Source organism: Numida meleagris, chromosome 10, assembly GCF_002078875.1.
Source record: "Numida meleagris isolate 19003 breed g44 Domestic line chromosome 10, NumMel1.0, whole genome shotgun sequence".
Classification (NCBI taxonomy): domain Eukaryota; kingdom Metazoa; phylum Chordata; class Aves; order Galliformes; family Numididae; genus Numida; species Numida meleagris.
The window spans coordinates 14,842,331-14,859,050 of NC_034418.1; positions in this window are offsets into that span (position 1 = coordinate 14,842,331).

The following is a 16,720-nucleotide window of genomic DNA, read 5'->3' on the forward strand; positions in this document are numbered from 1 at the left end:
TTCACAGATGGTCTGGGGCACTTAACTCAGCACTCCCAGCTGGACAACCAGAACCACTACACCTTCAGCAGCAGTGAACAGGTAGGTATTTCCTTGTGTTCCACAGAGAGGACAGCCAGCAGTGGCAGCATGACAAAGTTACTCTGTCCTGTTTCTTTCAAGGGCCATTCCTCCTAATCCCCAGGCAGCCAGGGACTCAAAAATAAGACCCCACTGACACGGCACCTCCTCCTCTGACACAAGGCCGGCAAGTTACATTCACTTCTACATCACACAACTGAACTCTTACTACTTGTGGCGATTTTCAATCACCTTTACTCAGATTTCTTATTACTGCAGATGTTGGAGCAATGTGAAGTACTATTAGTCTGTTTATGCAACCTCTAACGCAATTCAGTTTCACAGTACAGCATGTGTCATTGGATCCTGTAATTTTGCAGCCTCTCCAGACTAAATCTGACCTTAACTGGTTTAACACAACCGGCTCTGAACCAAACCAAAATATTGACTCTGAGGTCGAATATGTGGTTGAGGGATCATTTTTTTTCCTAATTGAGGCTAGAATTAAAGCAATAATATTCAGTTATAAGGTCATCCTAAACAGTGGAACTGAGATGGAGATTTTCTTCATTCATTCCTATATATCAAATGGAGATGGAAAAATTCCTAAAATGTTTTGGCTTTGGCAGTATATCTAATTTGTCCTCAGATGAGCCTGCACGCATAATTGGAACTGTAGCAGCAATACTGCTATGGAGGCTAATATTATACTTGCCTTCAAGATGGTCTGCAATAACAGAAGTGAGAGTATAAGTTTAGCACAGTGAATTACAGAAATGGAATTAGATACATGCAAACTATCAGAAGGTGGGAATCTTTGCTAACAATCTGATATTTGCTATTACAAGCAGCAATATTTCTAAAAGTAATCTATCCAAAGCCATGCATTTCTGGACATTAAAGGAACAAGTAAAGGCTGTCATGCACTTTCCTCTTGCCTCTCTGTTTATCTAGATGACACTGTCCAAACACTGCAGGAATTCCATCAACCTTGATAACATCAATACACCACCTATGACTTACGTATTCAGTGTGATGCTAATTAACATTAATTTCAATTTATTAAAATGGACTCTAAACAAAAAGAAAGTGCTTCTGCCTTCAGTCAGGCCTGAATCAGACACTACCAATTCTGAATTCCTTTATTAAGCGACATCTATTAAAGGAATAGTATCTGGATCAAAACAATCTCTCTTTTAGCCTTTTAATTACAGAATAAGTTTCTTCTTTGTACTATTACTGTGGAATAAATTGATCCACAAATTTCAGGAGAAAGGCATTTTCAAGGCCCTCATCTGTTCCTTTCTCCTTGCCATGTAAATTGTGAACTTTTCAATCCTCACTTGGGCACCTACTGGAAGTCTGGGTTCATCAACTCAAGTGCATCACCAAGGCAGACATTTCCTAGTGTAATTTAAATGACCAGAACCCAACAGTAATGAAAAAACAGGAAATTTTGTTGAAGGAAGAAGGCAGATAAGAAAGTAGCATGCCTTTTCTGACCCATATTCAAATGCATTTGTTCATAACAAAAAAAAATATAAAACTCTGAAAGAAAAAAAAAAGGGGAAACTAGAAATGATGACTGTACATGTTGATGATGCCCTGGGATATTTTAACTTGCTTGCCAAGATATGCTGGGTTTTGTGAAGCTATTGTGTTTATTCTTGTTGTTCAATAAAAAATAATTAGTTGCTATGGTAACTGCCACATCATGTCATGCTTATGTTGTTTCTGGGATAAAGAGCACCTTCTTCAAGAAAAAGTCATCGCTTTGTGGTATAAAATGCTTTTGCTTTTTCTCATATCTGTGAGAGGCAGTTTCACTCTATTTTAAACTTCCTGAACGAAAAAAACACCATATGGTCAGACAATGTTATTTTCCTGCTCTCCATAATGGATTAAGCCATTTGTATCTTCATTAAGGAATTCAGCAATGGTCATGATAACAGAGGACACAAAATATCTGCAGTATCTTCTTGGATATTCAAGGTGAAAATTATTAACGCAACCAAAATAATAGAAGAACTGGCTCAGCACACAATAACTCTTCTGAGAGTGAGGTGCTGTGTTGATTGAAGTGATGTGAAAAGGGAAGTAGGTTTTGAAGAAAGTGGTAACAGACCACGTACAGAGTTATGGGCAAAAGGTTTGTTAGCAGTGCAGGTGAAAGTAAGCAAGAAGACTTGTGAGGTCTGACTATAGCTGCTCCAGCAATGCTGCAGAAGGTGGAATTTCCATATATCCTCCATCTCTCTGTTCACCATGCCAGAACCAGACAGATATCTTTCAGCTTCACTGGGATCTTGCAGATCATCCCTGAGAGTTAGTGTCTTGGAGTAAACAAGATCATTGCTCAGGTTTTCCAGCAGCCACTACATTCCCTATCAATTTCTCTTGCCATTAAGTCAGTAGCAATCACTTAAGCATTGGTAGCAGAGCCAAAAAAAGTAACTTTCTATTCCCAGCACCTCTGTATGTAACTGCTTCATTACCACACTTTGCCTACACTTAAAGCTACCTAGGCATATTCTGTGCAGGGTACGGTTTTTATTCCTATGTCTTTTTGTAAAAATTTCCAAAGAAATATTAGTAAATGTGTTCTTTCAAAGAGACTAATGGTCTAATCCAATTTTGCTTTCGGTTTTCAACACATAGACTAATAGCTGTTAATTATTTTATCATTCCAAGCCAAGATTTCAAAATAAGTGAGCCCAAGCATGGTTTCTGCATACAAGTTTAGGGCAGTCAGTAACTTAGGCAAGCACAGGCAAGCAGAAGAGCTCGGTGCCACTACGTTTGTCCTTCTGGTAATCTTTCAAGATGCCCATACAACACAAGCTTATAAAATATGAGCTTTACAAACTATATTTTTGTCATTTGGCTAGTTAAGGCTCATAAAAAAAATATTTTTATTCTGTAAAAAGGAAATGCAGTATCTATTTAGCAACTTCTCAGATTTTACTAACAGTTGGACCCGTAGCAATGCTGACTAAAGGCAATATAAAGTAGACAAGCCAATACAGATGAGAACAGGGAAGAGAAAACTGGGGAAAAAAAATGTACTAAAACATCAATAGTTCAAGCCTTTACGGATTTGTGATGAATTAATGCACCATTAACATCAACAATAAATTGAGATGTAAATTCAAGGTGCAGCAAAACACACCTTGTCTAGGTACTAGGACCAGGGAACTACATCTTCATTCCACCACCGTGCTTAGCACCATTTTCTAGAAGTGACAACTACAGAGCCACAAAGTACAACAAATATCTAAGCCTCAGCACCTGCGAGAGGTGAACATAAGCCACAAGCTTATTTGTATGCATACAAAAAGCCACATTAAAATAATGCCATTTCTGTTTTATTTGAGACATTCCAAATGTCACATTTATGGTTGCATATGCAATCTTAATTTGCCTCCCTTGTGCGCCCAGCCTGTGCATTGTGGCAGGCAGGCTGTCAGAGACAAAATGTGACCATGTCGTCCAAGATCACAGTACAAACACAGGAACGAATAGAGCTTGCATAGTTACTATAATTCTGAAATTCCTCTAGCTTCTGAGTAGATTTTTGCCTTCTTCCACATACTCGTTACAAAACTAAATTTTTAAAGTCACAAAGAGAACATTTTTGTCCCGCACAACATTTAACATTCCCTGTTGTGAATGAAAACCAGTAGAAGGACCGGTTCCTCACTACTCAGAAGAGGTTCCCATCACTGGAGAATGGGGCAAAATGTATACGAACTCACAACAGGGGAAGGCAGTTATCTTGGGAAGATTTCACTGTGCTTTTAGCACCATATGCTGAGCTCATGCAGTGCTCCAAGAGTGAAACACAAGAACAGATCTTGGGTAAATGAAGGTGGGATGCTCAGTGCTGAGGACAATCCCACCTTGTGCTGCCAAACAACTCAGGCATCCTCAGGACAACACTCCCAGGGCCTGCTCCTGCACTGCCACGCTGGGATCTGCACAGTTCAGTCATTCGAGCAACTCACTGAATTTCCCTGAGGATCTCCTGTGAGAGAAGGGAAATGGCAATTTTTAGCATCTCACAGCTTAGCCGAAGCTGAAAAGAATGCCACTGGACAGAGTAAAGGCCAGTTTGCAACCTTGGAGGCTTGGCTGCTGTTCTGTCCTTGGGTTGCTTTTCCTCGTTAAGTATATGGAGATTGCTGTAAGCAGTGTGGATGCTAATGCTGCTCTCAGAAATGTTCAGCTTTTTTACCCCCAGTAATCTTAGCCTGAGTGCAAGAGGTTGGTTCCACTTCTTCTAAATCATTGCTATTTTACCTATTAATACACACAGTGTGATCTGCATATTTCTGGAATATGTTTCTTGCAGGAAGAGACTTGATCAAAAACCTAACAAAGAAAGAAAACAACATATAAAAAGAAGAAAAACAGTTGTCATTAACGTAATTTGGGAAACAAGATTTCCACAAATGTTCCTGTATTATTTTTAAAACGCACTGCCATAATTGTTTGGGGCTTTTTTTTTTGGCTAAGATTTTTTCTTAAATATTAAATTGAACTTAAATATCTTAACTCGTCTATTGATCTTGCTTATGAGATAAATTGGAAGTTGTTATTAACTATGAATCCTTCCCAAAACAAAAGAGGTATTTTAAACACTCGGAATGAAAATAATCTGGAAAAGACAAGCACATTTCCATGTGTCTGCAGTTTTTCAATCATCAGACCAGAGGGTTTTTTAACAGCCCTACACTGAGTTAAAGAAAGGCTTTTTAGGGCTTCTTCTTAACACACAAATTTCACTCACAGTATGACTTTATAATCCATATTTTTGACCCACTTACCATCAATTACAGTCTGAGCATACAGCTCAGCAAACAAAGGCTGTATTTTCCTTCCCATGCTGCACGCTCGCTGTGTCACATGGCGCAGCGCTGGGTTCGTGGCCGTGCAGGATGCCACTCCCTTTCCCTAACCAGAAAACATGAGTCAGACTATTTAGCAAGAAGCCAGAGTTGGCCGGCGGAGCCTTCTATCGGAGCGTGCAGTGCAGTGGCACAGTTTCAGTCTGATTTTTATTTATAGATCCATTTAAGGGCATGACTAATGGTCAACAGAAACGCGAGACGAAGTCCAAAGTAAAAGTGAAACCTCATTGTTCCATGAGAGCAGAAATAATTACAGCAGGGCTGGCCCACGGCTTGGTTCTTACGGCAGAAGCCAGTGGCTGCCTCTGCACTGTCCTCAGCAGCAGTGTAAGGACACACGTGCCCCATGGCAAGCTCTGTTTATGTCTACATGTTACAGGCTTATAGCCTCTCTTTGATATTTATCCGTAACCTAATTAAATTCTTTATGGGTTTGGCTGCTGATGTTGTCCCTGCACACAGAGATGCACACGTGGCTCCTCGGGCAGGGGGACATGGAGGTGCCCCAGCCCCATGGGCACAACCACAGCACTACACCAATGCGCACGGAGGGGATCGGCAACAGCTTTGGGCTAACAAACCATGCTAGCCCAAAGCTGTATCGATAGAACAATGCTTATGGCTCAAAAATTGCCATCAGGTTACCACTTCTGTGGATTAAAGCAAAAGCAATAACAAAAGCCTTACTTATACAGTTACGATGAAAAAGATTAATACGAACCTGAAATCAGTAATCTGAAAGACTGCTTTATCTACTGCGTCTGAAAAGCGTTGGGGAAATATTGTTTCATCAGTCATTCTGCATCGGAAAACTTCACATTTTTCTGGCACTGTTATCACTGCAAAAATTATCTGAGCGCCGTCTCAGGAATATGAGCGTGCGACAGGTGCTTTTCTCTACTAATGGTTTCAAAAAGCAAGGTGCACATTTCCAGAAGAACTGTAAATTGACACGGCCCAAACCCCCAAATGCTGCAGGGAATTCCGAATGAAGAACCTGACTCTGCCTGGCTGCCTTGAAAATCTGCAAATAAATCCTATATCCAAAATACTTTGGGGCATTGTTATTCCTCTGTTTTAACTTCACAACCTACGTGTCATTTATGAAGTATGGACTGTGTTACACCTAATGTGTTAGCGTTCTATTAGGATTTAATTTCTGATTATTTGCATTATATATGTCCTTATTAAAAAGACATCGATGGGAGAATATTTTTTTCATATAAATTCACAGAAAGAAGTCAGACAAATATTTCCTTATAAAAATTAATGGAGGTCTGCTAAACTGCCCAATGGCTGAAACTAATTTCTTTTCATCACCAAGCAAATGAAATATTAAGAAGCTACATTTCCCCATTTATTTCATAAATTTCTGTGCAAGTAGAAATGAAGATTTCCTACACATCGCAATCCAAGACAGTGAATTAAAACTCAGATTTTGAGACTTAATTGAACTCCATGGTCTCCTCTGGAGAGAGGTTTGCTCTTCACTTAGCTTCTTCTGCATTCACACTGCTATAGAGCAACACTGCACATACAGCAGTATATATGCATATATACCTAAATCTTACTTTACACCTCATAAGTGATGCTTTATATTCTGACAAGGGAAAGTAACAGCATACATTGCTTGTATGTGTAGCCAGTGGGAGGGAGCAGGCAAGCCGGCACCATGAAATGTTCAGCAAACACCAGGATGAACAAGATACTTCTTATTTCTCAACAACACAAATAAATTCTGGCACTGCTCTTCTTTCTGAACAGCACTTGACCCCCCAAGGACCATTCACATCATCTTGAGAAAGGCTTGAGGAGTGCAGCCCCTGGTGAGTCCGGGGTGATCCAAGGAATAAAGCGTTTGAGCACAACAGCTCGGTTCAACGCTGCTCCACTGCTTCAAGAGCAAGAAATTCGTCACTGTGTTGTCAGGTGGAGGCTGCTGTTCCCGGCATCGTACAGTGCCCGTGCTAGGTGAGACTCTCTCCAGTCACTTCAATAAAGTAACATGGCTGAGAACTTGTTTAATAGAGATTTGAGGAAGAATACTGGCAATTCTGGAACTTAAAATGGTTTCTGATTTTTTCCCACCACGATATCTCATGACTACCTCCTAACCTTCCCGGGCTGTGAACATGCTTCTGGCTACAGGCTGTGCCTCTCCTGGGCTTTGCAAGTGCCAACAGCGGGCCAGATAACTGTGCTTCACCAGGCTGAAAGCACTGCTCTCAGCTGCTGTGCTCCCTCCTCCTGGGAATGGGAATTCAGAGATTAACAGTTGTGTGGCAAAGAGGGGTCAGCACGGGAACCACCTTCCCTCTCCTGAAGGCAATTCCAAATGAGGTGAGGAATAGCAGTCTCCTAGCACAGTGAGTACATCCCTTTGCCAGTCCACCTTACGGTTCAGCCTCACCATCTTTAGTCCCAGTACAGAGAAGGAAATGGCAAACAGCCTGACCTCAACACCACTGCAACGCTCCTGGTTTGACCGCAGCCTTTGGTACACTCCTCCCTACCTTCACCCAGCCCAGGAGATAACCAAGCCTTGCCCACCACCACCACTTGCTCACCACCATGAAGTGATTTATGAGCAGCATTGTGGCTGGGCTCCTAGAACACCACTGTCATCTTTTAAAACCCATTTCAATCGCAGACAAATCGCTGTGAGCTCTCCCATTGGATCCTGCTTGTGGTATAGTTTCACCAGAGATTTGGCAGCAGGGATAGCAGGGAAACACATGCTGCTCTTCCGCTCTGTAAAAGGGGTGTGCTGGTATAAACTGAGGGATGCCATCTTCTGTTACTGATGTTGTTTTTCACAGATATTGCATCCCAGAAAAAAAATGAATTTGTGCATATTTCTTCTTGATAGCGAAGTGTTTGCAAAGCCTGCCTTCCCAGCTTGTTCTGCACACTGAGCTTCTGCCTGCCTGTTTTGTTTTGGCTGCTCTAATTTACATAGTGTTTCCTCTCACTGTGTAGATTTCAAGGTTACAAAGGGGTCAAGCTGTATCTTTTGCAAATCAGGATGTAAACAAGTTTGGATAACTCATGCGCTACTGCTCTGCCCACCCTTTTCTCTGTTTTTCTGTTTGTTTCTAAGATTTAGATTAGCATCGAGAATGATCTGGAATCCTTTTAAAGATCCAATTTGATACGTTCCAGCATCCGGCAAACCGGCTACATAGCAGAGAAATGCCAACCACTCTGAAATAACCACAGTAAAGGAAGCTGTGTTAAGAAGCCCAGTGTGTCCAAAACTCATTGCAAGAGCAATATCCTGTCAACTAGAATTTGCTCATGTAGCAAAAAGAGCTTGAATCTTACGTTCAAAGAGAAACATCTCCATAAGGCACCTTCACTGAGAAAGAAAAAAGAAAAAAGGTTTGACTGGGGATGCAATAGGCTTAGAATAATTCAGGCTGGTGAATCCTTGCCAGCTCCACTCCTCCACACATTCCTGCCTGCATTCTGATCTCATTATGAGCTGGGTGAGAGCGCGAGCTGCACTGGAACAGTTCTCACCCATCTGCATCCTCTTCTTACTTCTCAAACTGAAGGAGAAAGGATATTTATAACCCCACTGAGATGCTGCGAGGATTCACGGCGCAAAAGCAGCACGTGGCACTCGTACGCTGGGCTGTGCTAAGTCATGGGACAGCTTGCACAGAAGATGCACACATGTATTATTTTGTTCACCCTGCTCTGTGAAGCTGAGGCTTCGCTTAAAGTGAATACATGAACTGCCGTTAACACCTTGCTGGTTCCGAACTAAGACCAAAGCCTATGCTCAAACACCAGTTTCTCCTCCCACAGATACTGAGCATCTCTGGACCCACCAAACAAGATCCCTGAGGATCTGTCCTGAAATCAGGTCGATTCAGTATTCTGGTCAATGACTCAGCTTGTAGAAAGGACAGTACAGAAGCTGTGCGTGTTGGGGAAGACTGCAAATGCTTTGAAAGGTCCTTTCAGGATTCAGAACAGTCTTGAGGAATTGAAGAAAAATCCTTAGATCAAGCAAAAATCTCAATAAAGGCAAGCGTGAAGTACTGAGCAAAGGAAGGAGAAAACAGATGAACAAATATATAATAACAAGTAACTGGTTAAATAACAGTGCTGTAAGAGGAATGCTGGATGCTATGGAGGACCACAGGCGGAATATGACTCAGTACTCTGACACACTGCAACAAAAAACGTAAAGCTCATTCAATTATGAATTAATAAGAGTGATGCGTGTCAAACACAGGAAGTAATCATTCCCTTTCATTAAGAATCAGTGAAACTTCTGTTAGGGTGCAATTTGGAACATTATATTTTACATAAAATGTAGACAAATTTGAGAGGAAAACATTCTTCTCCAAGAAAAGGCTGAATTTCTTCTCTATTTGTTTGGTCTGGAAAGGAGGAGACTCGGGGGAATATGAAAGGAGCTTCCAACATAATAAATAAGAATATGTGATGGATAACGTGAGAACTGATTTCATTCAGAGCAAGCAATATAGAAGCTATATATTAGGAAGAGTTTTCTAAGAATAGGTAGGAGCTGCAGAAGGATAGCTGCAGGATATCTCTGTGCCTACCTCATTATCCTTACCTCACAGAATGGCTGATTATCCCCGGCTGGCTGTACTGAGCTGGCTCATAGCCTGTCCCATGTCAAACCCAGCTGCTCAGAGCTGGTCGTACTCACCCTGCTCTGTGTGACGCCCAGCAGCACTATGCTGCGTTCACAGGACACCGGCTTCCCCGCAGGATGGCATCGCTGTGACTCAGTGCTCGAGCATAGCAAGTGTAGAAATCTGGTCCCAGATTTCTTGCCTACACCACAATGGCAGAGACAAGGACACAAGCACAAAGGGAAGCTGAGCAACACATTAGCTCGGTGTGCAAGCTGAAAATGTGGGACCTGTGTCCACGCAGGGAAGGCAGGTCACCAGCAGCATCCTTTCTGCTTTGGAACGTGCATGTCACAGCTCCCTCAGCTCAGAATTTCTGGCAACCCTTGTCTCTCAGAGAAGCCAGACCATCTCAGGTAATTATTACTGAAAAGAAGGGAGGATAATCATTCTTCAGCCACTTATGGCAATAAAATATTTTTGGTTGTCTCAGCAGCATTCAGCGCTCCATCTTTCCCGTGTTCAGGCTGCCCACAAACTCTCCCCTCTTTAGCAACCATGGCCATCGTGGGACAGATTTTTCCAAGCTGTCTCACAGTCACGAGCAGCCTTGTAGGAATATCCACAGTGCATCAGCCTGTCTGGGGCAGGGCTCCATGGGTGAGCCGAGGATCCTGCTGGAAGTGGAAAGCTCCTTGGCAGAGGAATGGAACCCATCAGCCACTCCCTTCCATGCTACCAGCATGGTTTCAGGACTCTTCTTTGGGATGCAACAACCCTTGTCAGAAGCCCAGCTGACCTCGGTAGCTCCAGAGAGAGCAAGAAATAAAACCCTCTTTGTCTCTGAGCTGGAATCTGACCCAATGTGTACATATGGGAAAAAATAATTGCAATAGACAAAGCCATGGGCAATTGGGCAGATGATGTGCCTGAGAACTATGAACATCTGTTGTGTGGTAAAAATGCAACCATCAGCTTTTCTCCATAGTCCATAAACAAATTCAAATAAAAGAACAGGATGATGGCTTTTATTTATATGTAACTGTCTATCATAGGAGTCCAGGAATTAACATGCCCTTGTACAATGGTAACCTTTCACAGAGAAGCTCATTTGCAGACCACTGTGAACTACAGAGTGCATTTCCCCTGATACAATCTGGATAAAAGAGAGGATTCATGGGATCAGCTCTGCTCTGCTCCTCTATTTCTCAGAAATCCATGGCTACCTCCCAACTCTCCAGCACTCTGATGCACCCACTGCCTGCTTAGATCAGCTTCCTCTTGACACAAGGGTGTCACGAAGTCACACCATCCACTTTCTCCCATTTCAAACAAGCAAATCAAAGCTTTCCTATATTAATATCCATAGCTTCATACTTCTCATTCAGCTTTCTTATACCACTGTTCTGCCATGGTGCCTATAAATAAGCCTGTTTGGTTGCTTTGTGTGTTGAACAATATTGTTTACCAGAGTCCTCGTAGCCTCTACCAGCATCAGACATGCATTTTGTGCAATCCCACTGAAACCAACAGAGCATTAGGGGATTTAGTGCTAGAAAAGGACCCAGAAAAACAGTCACCAAAACTCAGAAGCCTCCCCCAACACTAAGACTGTGAATTACCATCGCTGAAGTAATACTTCAGCGCTGTTAGAACAAGTTAAGCACAATTCATCTAATCCAGCTTGATGGCACACTGTCAACCACAGAGATATTTTATCACTATTAAATTGTTGCTTTTCATGCATAGATTCTAGGCCAATGGCCACAGCACGGCAGCGGCAGAGGATCAGAAGTCTACTGAGAGCTTAGCTGATAAGAGAATGGGTTAAAGAGAAACTATTCTTATTTGTGTGACAATCATCTTGTGAGAATATTTTCCGTCTGTGCTATTTTTGGTTCCCAGTGAGATCGTTCTTACAAGAATATGGAATTAGAATTTGAATACAGGCATAGTAAGAGCACTTCGCATGTGTGCCCACACACCCCCTCCTTCCCCCACACCTCCATCAGGGAGCTCCACTGCTGAGCAAGGTCAAATTATATCAATAAGGCACTGCAGGAAAGTCTTTTACATTCCCAGATTGGTTAGAGAAATTAAAACTCTTCTCCTGGGATTTTCAAATCAAGGAATGTTGTTTATTTTAAGGATCACTGTAGCATTATATTTATGACTCATTAATCACCTTGGCTTTAAAATCTATGTCAAATGAGGAAACTATTAAACTTAGAAGATTTGCACAGGACGGCCAGGTTCTCTCTGTCTTTAACCGCACAGACTAATGGAAAGAAAAGCCTTCCTTTTCCGCATAGAGAATTGGAAATTATGGACAAGTCCCTGCAATTATGGACTGAGTTATTTAACCTTTCTGACACTGACTCTCTCCCACAGGTCTCTTTTGGGCAGGAGCAATGCTCAGTGTATGCTTGTGGTGGAAAAAGATTTACTGGAGCAGCTAAAGGAATTAATAACTTTTGGTGCAGTGTGCGTGGCCCTGGTGTAGTGCTCGCTGTGCCTGCACAAGGGTAGCATGTAGGCAGCATCCCAAAAGCAGACCTTGACACAGACCCTCCTGCTGCTGGGCTCCAAGCAGGAGCAGCATCCCCAGTGCACAGCTATCCCATAGTGAGAGAAGAGCCGAGGGGAGGAGCGCAAGCAGAGCAGGGCAGTGCTGGGCAGCTCAGCTCGGCTGTCTATAAAGTTAGCAGCCTGGTGCTGGTGATGCACACATTCATTATGCAGCAGCTAACGTGACCAGCAGGACGGCAGCCTGTGTTTCACTCAGGACACTAAAAAGGCACTTCACTCAGTTTTGTTTTCCACCGATGCAAGTTTTAAAAATTACCTCTCAAGGGAACCAGAGGATACACTTGAAAGTCTATTCATGTAAACAGCTAGAAAGGTCTATTTGTTCTATTCCTGCTGGAAGTGATACTCCTGCTGAAAAATGTAATGCACTTTTTTATCTTCATGGTATTGAAAATACAAGGCATTGATTGTGCTTTCAGCAGAAGTAAAACCACCACAATCAGGTCACACCTCTAATGGTGGGAAAGAACACGGCTGTAAGCTTGGCTTACTGAGAAGTCATTAAAGCATCACAGCTCTCTAGTACCCATCCATAAACCACAGGGTAGAGCATTGCTGTTACAAGATTATAAACCACATATTGCTGAACAAAGGCTATAAATTTACAGACTTTTCTGAAGAAATTTTAAAATTTATCCTTAATTCATCAACGAACATCCATATCATAGCAACATTAGCATTAAATGCACAATACTGATTAAACGTAATTGTGAAATTATTGCTTCAGGTTTCCAAGTCTCTTTCCAGATGGTAAGGAATCAATCCTTGTGCTAGGCAGTGAGGGTACGACTGTTTGCACAGCACAGGAAACTGAAGGAGGAGGAGTAAGCATCTCAGCTGAATTCTTTGAAGACTACATCTGCACTCTGCAGAGCAGTGTAGTGCAGAGCAGTACAGTCCTGGCAGTCGGGCCCTTCAGACCACAGAGCTGGTAGATTTGGCTGGACTAGATTGAAACTCCTTTTCAGCTATGGGTTTCCACTGACATGAGGGCAGGGAAGGGAGAGATGTGTCCTCCCAGGCCTTGCCTTAACGTGGAGAGCCTGGGAGTGGTCCTGGCTCCTCAAACTAAGACAGGGACAAATGAGGAGGAACAAAAGCTGGTCATAGAACTTGTGACACTCAGTTCCCAGCACCACCTGCAGTTTGCAAGAGATTCTTAAATATCAGAAATTTAAAAGGAAATTAATGTGAATTAAAGAGAAGTATTTAGCAATACCACAGATGAAAGAAATGGAGGTGTAAAGAACCTCCTGCAGAATCTATTCTGCAGTGATTCTCTCTGAACTGTAGAACTTACTTGATCCACCTAAAATTTCATCCTCTCTTCCCTTCAAGTGCCTCACGTCTGATGTTGTCTAATTCCCAGCGGACAGCAATGGGAAAGTCACCTCACAAAAAGAACTGCAGCTTACCCTGCTGGTGACTAATTGAATTCACATGACATAGGCATTCCACCAAACAAAAATCAGACAAGTTCAAACTGTTTAATAAAAAGTGTTTGAGTTTTTGAATGCTACAATAATAGCAGCTCTTACCACCTATGAGTTCTCCATTGGCTTTCATGGTTCAGCAGTGTAGGAAGATTTGGCTCACATGGGTATGAGACAGTGAGGTTCTGCTTTGCCCCCGAGGCAGGAGACTCATACAAACCAAAAACCTTGAATTCCAGCCTCTCAAAACCAAGCAGCACACCAGAGAAAGCAGCCCGCAGAGCTTCCTGCCCCTGCGGCTTATAGGATGGCCATTTCAAGTGGCCAAGAAACGTTTAGCAATAGGGAATGACAACAGAGAAATGTCAGTGGGGTGGAGAGGAGAACCTCTGTCCCAGAAGCACAGACTCAGCAGAAGGGCAGATATCAAACTTTCACTGACTCACATGTTTCTAAGAAGAAGCAGAACCCACCTGATTGAATTTTAGAGTATGCAAATCTTTGTGGGAAGAAGTTTAGTGTAATAAACTAAATCCGGCCTTATCCAAGGACTTCCTTAGTCCACCCCATGGATGCCTGTTTTAATCCACTTTGAAAGCAAATAAAGCCAGCTCATAAAAAGACAGCCCTGCAGTGGGACGAGGGTGCCACGAGGGAGGCATGCACTTTACGTTCACATGCCATTGCACTGTGCTCAAATTTTCCCAGGGATTCCAGCAACAGGGTCCAAGAAAGTCCCAGTAACACCTCACCTACCAGTAACTAGTTTCTACAGTACCTTGCTTAGTTGGTTTTGTGGGTTTTCTAAGGCTCCGATTTAACTCATTTTCATTATTTCACTTGTACTACTAAGCTGAGGTCCAGTCTATTTCTGTTTTCTTTGGGTCCCAAATAAATAAACAAGTCTCAAGGCATCTTACTAGCAAATTAAACCTCAGGATCCAATAACTTCCAAACAGCACAGAGAGGGTGTTTAACCCTGTGTGGATATGTAAATGCTAAAAGGTTTCCTGGTCTGCAGGCTCTGTGCAAAAGTTCTCCCCTCTGTAGGAGATTAGGGGAGCTCTGTGGCTACTCTAATTTGCATCATCTGCAAATAATCCCTAGTGGCTAAACTGGAGTCAAAGACAGACATGACAAATGGGCATCCCTGCATTTCTCACAGGCACACCCCTCATTATCCTGATTTTCCTGCCAGGAGAGAGAAAACGGTGATAAGAGCCACGAATTCAGCTCTTTGGCTGTGTCCCCCATGTAGATAAGGAGACCCTCCCTGGACTAACAACATCTGCTTTAGACACAAATGTACCTGGGAGATTAGACAGAAAGAGGCCCCGTTGTGGGAGCATAATCTCCTTTACATCTCCCAGGGAAGAGACTCAGCTCTGAAATCAGCTCGCTGTACCCCAGCCCTGCAGTGCCGGCACATCTAAAACTCCTATCAGCCCCGGCAGGCCTTTTGTCTTCTCCAAAGCCAATCTCTAAGGCCACAGATTCTGCTGGGTTTGCTTTAGCGTGGATATGTAGTGTCAACACAACAGCAGCTCCGGCTGCACTCAGATTGGTTGGAAAAGTAGGTCACCGTGTGACAAGCTGTTCTCCGAGTCGCGCTTCTCTCTCCTCTCCCTTCCCTCTTTGCAAATGAAGAGTGCTAAACTAGTTGCTTTGAAACGCACACAAGCGTTCACTCTGTCAAACACAAGTGGAGCCATTTGCTGAATATGTTGCAGTTCTAGACTACTATTTTACTATGCAATTTAGAACAACGTGCCATGGTTGTAATAGACATTACAGAAGAAACCACTTGTTAGTGCTAAAATTCAGATTAATTACCAAAAAGATGTTCTGAATATTAGAAAATAAGGGGAGTATATAAGCAAGACCAAAATAATTATACATATTAAATGAATATTCATGAAAAACGCAAAGTTCTTACACAGTTCAAGTTTTTCTGTCATAGAAAATGAGTTTCACAGTTGCATGCCAAAGGAACAGCCAGAAACTGTGTTTTAGCTCAGAAGCCATACTATTCCTTGAAAACGTCCTACATGTTCATCAAACAAAAAAGCTGTAAGAAAATCATACAACCTTGGATGCAACCTGCCTCAAATAGCAGCACCACTCAACAGGCACGGATCTGTGATGTGCAGAGGTGTGTTCTCAATTATTAAATCTTAGTTCCATTACAAACAACTACCCAATTACATGCCAGTGATAAACGTGACAAAACAAAGGAGGAGTTCCCATAGATGGATTAGCCACCAGCAGATCAAAAGAAGCAAATTAATCCAGTAAATGATTTATCTCTCATGCACGCTCTGAATGATGCTAGGAACATTTAGAGCATAGACTGGTGCCTCCTTAAAATTTAACTATCTCCCTAAATATGTCTTAAAATTCTCATGCTTAGAAAACAAAGCAAAACACCACCGTAAATGTATGCATATCAAAAAGGGGTGTAACCTTGAAAGGGCTCTCTCTCTAATCATATATTTAATGAAGTGCTGAGGGCAAGAGTTGTAGTATCAAAAATGTCTTACTTTCCTAATTCAAGAAATACTATTAATTCCAAGAGGAGTAATCATGAGCTAAGAAAGCCAAATTTGGAGCTGGATGCCATTCAAGTCCCCTGAAAATCAATGGAGCTACTCTCAATGATTGCAAAATGAGAAGGATTGGGCTTGTGCCCATGGTTAGTGTTGGACGTGTATTTTTCCATGGTATGTATTTTTCCTATATATAATGCACTTTTTTCTCTTAATTTCTTTTTCCTCTGCTTACAGTATTACTCGATTCTAGTGAGTAAGAAATCCATCTTACTTTCATCATATCCTTTGATTCTATATAAGTACTTGGGCACATTTTCCCTTGAACTACTATGCCGCGCTCAAGGGTGAAGTAGGCATAATTTGTTCCACCTTTGGACGTGTGCTCCATTTCAGGCAAAGCTGAAGAAGAAGAAATCTTTTGCTCTAAAACAAATAAGGACTCTTGGATCTACTACTCTTACTAGGGCCAATGACAAGTGTTCCAGTATCAGCCCAGTCAATGGGACCAGACTGGGACATGGAAGACATCGGAACACTGAAGGAAGCTTTTCATGCAAGACTGG